Source organism: Tachypleus tridentatus, chromosome 5 (assembly GCF_004210375.1).
Source record: "Tachypleus tridentatus isolate NWPU-2018 chromosome 5, ASM421037v1, whole genome shotgun sequence".
NCBI classification, from domain to species: domain Eukaryota; kingdom Metazoa; phylum Arthropoda; class Merostomata; order Xiphosura; family Limulidae; genus Tachypleus; species Tachypleus tridentatus.
In genome coordinates, this window is record NC_134829.1 from 34,053,303 (window position 1) to 34,062,428 (window position 9,126).

Here is a 9,126-nt window from a genome sequence, read left to right on the forward strand (position 1 = left end):
CAAGGTGAATTGCCCTTCTCTTGATTACCAACTGTTAGATTTGATGCTGTCTCCTTTTGGGGAGCATATCCCAATTCTCCTATTCCTCTAATAGGCATTTGATCCACCTCCTATCTGATGCTCTTCACAGGAATTCTGAGGATTTTTGTGGGAACTTCTTTACTTTAATGTTGGCCTGCCTGTTGTCTTTGGCCCTTCAAATGTTGATTCTTTGTTATTGAGACTTTTTAGGTCATGGTACCATACCTCTGCAGACCTGTCTTTCAGCTTATTTTATGTGGCTTCTTTTTATATTCAAGACATTACACATTTAACACGATTCTGGAGTCAAGGTTCACTTTTGTCCAACATCATTTTACACTTTCTAATCTGGGGTCAGATATGTACCAGTCAGAGCTGAGCTTGGCACTAATTCCTTTCTCCCAGTGCTCACCTTCCTAGCACTTGTGTATTCCTTCTTCCCACAATGCTACTGTTTGCATTTATCATGATGGTGCATGGGATTTCAACAATAATTCTGGTGACTACCCTGTGTGTTCTAGTCCAATGGGAGCTTGTCTGATGGCATGCATTAATCAGTAGAGCTCTTTCATATCTGATGTAAGATTTCACAGACTATTGTCAGAATGTTTCATCATCCCATTTCCTTCTTCTCCCTTATCTTACATACCTGTTTTCTTTCTTTCCTTCTCCTCAGAATGTTTTTTTAGACCATCTTTCTATGGAGGTACAAGACCTCCTCCACAACAGGCTATCTAATTTGCCCCATGCAGTTTGAAAAGTTTTTATTCCTGCTTGTTTGTGGTTTCCAAAAAAATACTGAAGACTGGAGGCTAATCATCAACATTTCCCATCTCAATCAATATGCTTATGCCTCATGATCCACCATGGAATCCTACCTTATTCTTCATTGGGCTTTTTCTGCTGGTATTTATATAACCAAAATGGGCATTTCCAATGCTTATCTGCATGTTCCCATCTCGGAGTGTTTCATCCTTGCATTCAGTTTGTCCATTGTGGAGAAGTGTATCAATTTCATGCCCTACCCCTTGAGCTGGCTTTGGCACCATATGTATTTTGTTGGGTAGTGTGAGCCTTTGCTGGACATCTTCATGCCCTGGGATTGCATTTTCACTCACACAGACAAATAGCTTCTTCTCACTCATTCAGAATGGGAGTTGGCTGGTCGTACTTATCAGCTCCTTCTCAAATCTGCTAAGGTGGGTTGGTTGATCACATTGGGGAATTCCATCCATCATTTACCCAGTACCTTATTCATTTGGGTGTTTTCTTTAATACCCCTCTCAGTCGAGCCCAATTTTTGCCTCTCTGACATTGTTATATGGAACTAACTATTTTGAACACCCTTTTGGCTCCTTCATTTTTTTTGTTTGTGAGGTTTTACTGTTTGGGAGGGGGGTAGATGTAGTCTTTGATGACTCCTGTTTCACCCCTTAGTCAGGCTCATGTGAGGTCCCTTCAACAGGTCCTCCACAACCAATGGAACCCTGCTTTGGATCCTTTGGTTTCTCCTATTACCTTTCTAAATTATGGATGATCTCCAGTGGTGATTGGACAAGGCTCATGCTTCAGTGGATGCCTCACTTCATTCTCCTTGGCCAGACATACATCCTGTTCCTTCAGAGCTGGGGTGTGTGTGAAAGAACATTTTCTTCATATCAACATCCTTGAACTCCTTATTTGTCAGCCTTTGGACCATTTTCTTCCTATCCCCAGGGTCAGTTGATCATGATCCACTGTCAGAATTTAACAATGGTGACACATATCAATCACCAAGTAACACCTGGTTAAAATTCCTATGTTTTCTCACCTTGGATCTTCTTGTTTGAGCTCATGATCTTCACATTTGTTTGATGGCATGTCACATACCATGTGCTTTCAACACTGTGGAGAATAGTCTTTCCTAACCAGACCATATTTACTTAACAGAATTGTCTCTTGATCAGTGATTGCTGACGTCTTCACCCAGAATTGGTTGAACAAGTTTCTTCATGTTTACCCTCTTATCAAATTGCTTCATTTTGCCTTGCTTGAATAAATTGGTATGGTCTGCTTTTCAAAATAGGGTTTTGTGACCATCTGTTGCATTGTATTGGATGTATCAGTCCCTATGGACCCTCAAGCACTTAGGAAGTTATTACTGGAAAAACATTTTCAGTTTAGAAAAGTTAACTTTAGCGATTCATCAGTTTGACTACCCACTTTATATCATTAGTTAAATCCTGTCATCAATAACTTCTGAACAAATCAGACCATCAAAATAAATCTGATCTAACAGCTTGTTAATGAATGTAGATAATTTAATGTGTTGGTCTAATTAGGGTTTTGCATTGGCAAGCTCAGAGGGTTGAGGTTTGTTTAATTTTATATACTAAGCTAACAATACAAAGTAATCCTTGTAAATGTGAAAAATATGTGTACTTGTACTACAAATGTTAACTAATACTGTAAATGAAATTATCCTGTAACAACTTTGTGTATGTATATATATTTCTTGTTATTTAAAGAAAATAGTTTGTCAAATGCTATACCTGAAGAAAAGAGACTGGTCTCCTACCCTGATAGTTTTATTTCCAACAACAAGGTACAAAGGAATCACTGCTATATCATGTTGCATTACAGAGCATATACAAGTGCTTTTCACAGTAGTTCAGGTATCTGATTTTATCTACAAACTTAATATAAGAACCTAGCACAGAAACACAAGCTACAAAATTTGGAGCATGCAGTTTTTACAGGGTTTTCTTTCTAATGCTATTTCTTATTTTGAATTAGCTTATTTACATTGTGCTGTAGTCTAATATAAACTCAATGGATGTTTTTTCCTTCTCCAGGATATATATACATATAAATCAAATCCAAGATATTTCGAGTCTAACAAAAATAAGTTCCAGTCATTATCCATTAACATAATGGGAATTGTCTGCCAATTCACCCAAAGGTATTGGTGAAATGTCCTCCAGTAGATATGATCCAAACAAATCTTAAACTAGTTAGTCTTTATGGAAAGTTAAATAAGGTGTTTTGACACACAACATATCGAATCCTACTTCCTTTTACTCTCTGCAGCCAGCTTTTGGAAGGCAGTTACCCCCAATATGTTAACGTAGATTACAGGCGGTAAAACAGCCCATATTTCGATCTTCCGTAATAGCTAACTAGTTTAAATCATGTCTGACAGATGGTTATTTTGTTATAAGTTAAAATGAAAATGACAGGAACTAGTAATGACCAGTTTTCTTTTTTCTCAGTCTTATAATACATGTCTAGGATAGTTTTTTGTACTGTAATTCATCAAAATTGTACATGGCCAAAAGTATGTGGACACCCGTTCTAATTAGTTGGTTTGGCTATTTCACTCGCACCCATTGCTAACAGGTACATAAAATCAAGCATACAATCATGCAATCTCCATAGACAAACATTGGCAGTAGAATGGGTCGTACTGAAGAGCTCAGTGATTTTCAAGGTGGCACTGTCATAGGATGCCATCTTTCCAACAAGTCAGTTCATCAAATTTTTGCCCTGCTAGAGTTACCCCGATCAACTGTAAGTGCTGTTGTTGTGAAGTGGTAATATCTAGGTGCAACAACAGCTCAGCCACGAAGCGGTAGGCCACACAATCTCACAGAACAGAACCGCCGAGTGCTGAAGCGTGTAAACATCGTCTGTTCACAGTTGCAACACTCACTACCGAGTTCCAAACTGCCTTTGAAAGCAATGTCAGCATAAGAACTGTTAATCGGGAGCTTCATGAAATGGATTTCCATTGCCGAGCAGCCGCACACAAGCCAAAGATCACCTAGCGCAATGCCAAGGTCAGCTGGAGTGGTGTAAAGCACACCGCCATTGGACTCTAGAGCAGTGGAAACGCATTCTTTGGAGTGATGAATCGCGCTTCACTATCTGAGTTTGACAGATACCAGGAGAACTCTACCTGCCAGAATGCATAGTGTCAACTGTAAAGTTTTATGGAGGAGGAATAATTGTCTGGGGCTAATTTTTATGATTTAGGCTAGATCCTTTAGTTCCAGTGAAGAGAAATTTTAATGCTATAGCATGCAATTATTTTCTAGATAATTGTGTCGGATGACCACATACTTTTGGCCATGCAGTGTATTTTTGACATAGTTTATAATGTTAGTTTTTTGTTTTACTTATACGTATATATATAGGATGAAAATTTCTTACTTGTGTCTTCTTTGTCATCGCATTTAGACTGATTTAATGTATGCCAGTTTTTCTTAACAAATACAAGAACATTTTTTCAAAGAACTGTGAAGTGAATTGGTCACTTAGCAATCCTCTACTTACATTTTTAAACAAAAAATATTACTGAAACAATATCAAAGTGGAACAATGTGTTGGTATGGTTACTCGTGAGTAAAACATAAAATAGCGGTATAACGTACCAGTAAAACATCCTATTACAACCTTGGTTTTGCACGAAAATGCTTTGGGCCTAAGTATTTTTCATTATTATACAAGTATACTTCACTTCATATCAAAAACTAAGCTACTCCCCTAAAACTTGTGCATGCCAATACTTTTTTTCAGACTACTTTAAACACTATCGTTAAAAGATTATAAAAACAACCGCGCTAAAAGCAAAATACGCATTTATCAACTCCGAAATGTCCAACCTATTAGCTAACGTATCAATCTTTGAGACGCTATGCATATGCTCCACTAACAGTTTGAAAATGTTTTGAACTCTTAAGGAACCCGCTAAACCAGCAGTCTTCCTGACAACACAACTGACTTACTATACATCTAGGTTAAACTGAATTAATATTAGAATTATATCAGATAAGTCCATGCTAAATAACATTTATACAAAATCTCGGTGAAGTTGTATTACTAAATATCTAACTCAGTTACTGAGAAAAAGTATGCAGACTGGATACAGCGTTTAGTGAAGAATCAACAACCCTTATTCAATTGTAAAAAATAACGTGTACTTACTGCTACTTCACAGGACAATCGCATTCAGGGAATTGTAAGACTGACCACAAGAACCAAGTTTTCAATTAACCGTTCACAAACTAGTTTTTCGTTGTTTGTTTTGTGGGGGCCTTGTCAGAAAACATAAGCACAAAAAAATTCATTAATATTTTAACTAAAGTATTACCTTTCTAAATTTACAAACCGAGTTCTCTAAGATCTACCAGTTTTAGCATACAGTCAAATTCAGGATTGCAAGAGGTAAAAATCCCATCTTAAACAGGTATATATTAGCACGTGAGGTCAGGGAAATAATTACTACTTTTCTGTAGTTTGGATTCCAACACTATTAGTAAATTCATTTTAAATTCTGAACTTAATATACCATCAGCAGAAAACTCCAGCAAGCACTCTTTCATAAAGAAACCAACAGGTGTGTTATCATTTTACACTTAGTTTTCACGTATGATTCATGCTTACATAGTAGGCTATTTGATATCTCAAGTGTTGGGTTTGGTCCAAAATCAATAAACTTTTCCTTTCCATACTCATGAAAACTTCAGACAGATTACCTAAAGGAAGCTTGTAAATTACAGTTAGAAACCTCTCTTTTAGATAATACAATTCAAATCATGTTCCAAGCTAGACTGTCCAAATGTAGTGTTCCTTAGATTACAAAAAACCTTGTATTTATCCAGGGCGACTTGTCTAACCACGTGACAGGTCACTCTCATTACAACATAGGTAAGGCCATAACTTCTAAATTTAATAAACAAACACTGAAGGACATTGCTGTTGACATCCTCAGCCACGTGTCTTACTGAACATTATCCAACCTAGGCGAAACAAATATTGTCATTTTATAAGAGCAACGGTAGATTAGAATGAAACCAACCTAACAGATTTCTTGACTACTCAATATCTAAAAATTATATAGAATAAAATATATACTGTTATAAGAAGAGAGACCTGGTATATTTATATACCACACTTTACTAAGTTCCTTACTTCTAGCTTTCCTCAAGCAGTTGGTTAACTTTGTATTGGTTGAGAGTTGTATTAACTCTTTGTCACCGCTGAAAACGTGTGTGTGTTTTTCTTATAGCAAAGCCACATCGGGTTATCTGCTGAGCCCACCGGGGTGAATCGAACCCCTAATTTTAGCGTTGGAAATCCGTAGACATACCGTTGTACTAGCGGGGAGGCCTGAACACACGTTCAACATGTACAACTTTTCAACAAATATGAAATACAATATCACAAAATACCCTTAAATAAAAAATGTAGTACATGGGTGAAAATCTTTTAACACAGAAATGCATTATACTTTGAGACATCACAAACTGTTTGTCTTTCCTGTAAGAAAACATGGTTAATTTCCAATTAGTGAATTAAGTCCGTGAGAGAGCTAGGTGGCCCGGCATGGCCTAGCGGGTAAGGCGTGCGACTCGTAATCCGAGGGTCGCGGGTTCGCGCCCGCGTCGCGCTAAACATGCTCGCCCTCCCAGCCGTGGGGGTGTATAATGTGACGGTCAATCCCACTATTCGTTGGTAAAAGAGTAGCCCAAGAGTTGGCGGTGGGTGGTGATGACTAGCTGCCTTCCCTCTAGTCTTACACTGCTAAATTAGGGACGGCTAGCACAGATAGCCCTTGAGTAGCTTTGTGCGAAATTCCAAAACAAACAAAACAAGAGAGAGCTAGAATCGGAAAAAAAAAAGTATATTTCTAACACATAAGTTAAAAATGTTATTTAGAACTAAATTAAGTGTTAACAAATAAGAAAGCAAAACACAGACAAACTGAATAGTCAGTATAAGAATGAGAAATCATTTATTGAAAATGTTACATTGCAAATTGTTCGTAAACTTTTTGGCTGTGGATAAAATTCAGTGACGAATATTTGGAGCATCACTACTCCAGAGTATTCAAATTATCTGCCACATACTTTCAATAGAACAATTGTATTGTGTAGTGCATGTGTGCTAGAGCAAAGCTAAAAAGGGTTATCTGCTGGGAATCGAGCCCCGGATTTTAGCATTGTGAATCTATAAGCTTACTGCTAACCACCTAGGGGATTTATTGTTTGAAATATTATCTTGAACATCCAAACAATCTTTATATATATATATACATTGTTTGTTAGTAATTTAAATGGTTATCTATATTAAAATAAAATGATTAAACTTTGTTGTTACGGTTTAATGACACAAAAACCTCTGATTCTTTGAATTTCGCGCAAAGCTACACGAGAGCTATCTGCACTTGCCATTCTTAATTTAGGGGGAAGGCAGATAGTTATTACTACCCACTGCCAATTCTTGGGCTACTCTTCTACCAACGTCTCCACATCTGAAAGGGAAAGCATGTTTGGTGTGACGGGAACTCGAACCCGCGACTCTATAATTACAAGTTCAGCACCCTGGTCATGCTGTGCCCCAAAACACATGGACTTTATGTAAATCTAAACAAAGTATGCTATTTAGCTTATTACCAATTTAAGTCAATACTTAAAATAGTTTTAATTTCAGAAATATATGTGTTAGTGCTGGAGGGGAGTTTAAGATTTATAAGTAGTATGTTTGAAATATTAATTTCCAATTGGAGCAAGCTACTAACGAAGAGTAAAACTAAAAATAAATTGGCAGTAGGTATAGATAAGTTAAACATATTTTTAACTTTGTTACTTTTTAATATTAGAATGCATCGTTTCATCAGTTGACTGCCTACTTTGTTAACAACATTTCTGGTTGTAAACCCAATAATTCTCACGAGGTTCTCCAGATTAAGATTAGTTAGAACTAAATCCAGATATTAAGCTAAAATGAAAAACAGTTTCTAAAATTAAAGTATAATAATATTTTCTGTGAATAATAAAACTAGAAATATTAAAATTTCTAGCCAATAATATTAATAAAAGTGACAACGAAGAATAATGGAGTATATTTCATTTATTTGAATGGACTGCAGTGTCGCCTATTTAAAGCTCATCAGCACATCTTTGGTCATCAAATCAAAGAAATACCAATAGGTCTTTTATACCCACAGCCAATTAAAAAATACTTTAGGCCCTATGTCATGTTTTATTTTTAAATTGCACCTCTTTTGAAAAAGAATCCCCCGCTGGGAGAGCGGTATGTCTTCGGATTTTTGCAACGCTAAAATTAAGAGTTCGATTCTTCTTGGTGGACACAGTAGATAGCCCGGTGTGGCTTTGCAATGAGGAAAACACACACACATTGTTGAAAAAGAAAAGAAATCTGTAATGTATATATGTATACAATAATTAAACAGGCGGTTCGCTATATAATATCGAACAATGAATTCAACGAAATGTTATAACATGTTTACATACCTAACTTAATTTAGGTAGCTACACGGTGAAGTGAAAAGGACTCAAAAGTTTACAGATTGCACAGCTCACTTATGAAATATACATTGTTTGTTTTTGTTTGTTTGTTTTTTGGAATTTCGCACAAAGCTACTCGAGGGCTATCTGTGCTAGCCGTCCCTAATTTAGCAGTGTAAGACTAGAGGGAAGGCAGCTAGTCATCACCACCCACCGCCAACTCTTGGGCTACTCTTTTACCAACGAATAGTGGGATTGACCGTCACATTATACACCCCCACGGCTGGGAGGGCGAGCATGTTTAGCGCGAACCCGCAACCCTCGGATTACGAGTCGCACGCCTTACGCGCTAGGCCATGCCAGGCCATGAAATATACAAAAAAAAAAAAAAAAAAAACAAAAACTAATGGTACTTCAATTACATCTTTATTGAAGCTACTTATTTTCAAATCTGTATGCTATAAAGTTAAAGACTGCTGTGGTATCGTTATATCAAAAACGAAAAAGAAAGAGACTTATATCATAATATTTTTTAAAAATAGATAAATGACACACACAAAAGAGATTTCTGATGTTCACATCGTTTCAGACCGGGATGCCATTCCTTTCGTGATTTTAAACTTTAGTAGAGTAAAGGTGTTAAAAGTCTTTCCTTTTTTGTGTATGCTGTAATCTACCCAGTTTGATGAGATAATTTGTTTTGTTGTAGTAACAATTCTAAAATTAGATTGTTTTTTGCTTTTGAACTTCGCGCAAAGCTACACGAGGGCTATCTGCGCTAGCCATCTCTAATTTAGTAGTGTGAGACTAGAGA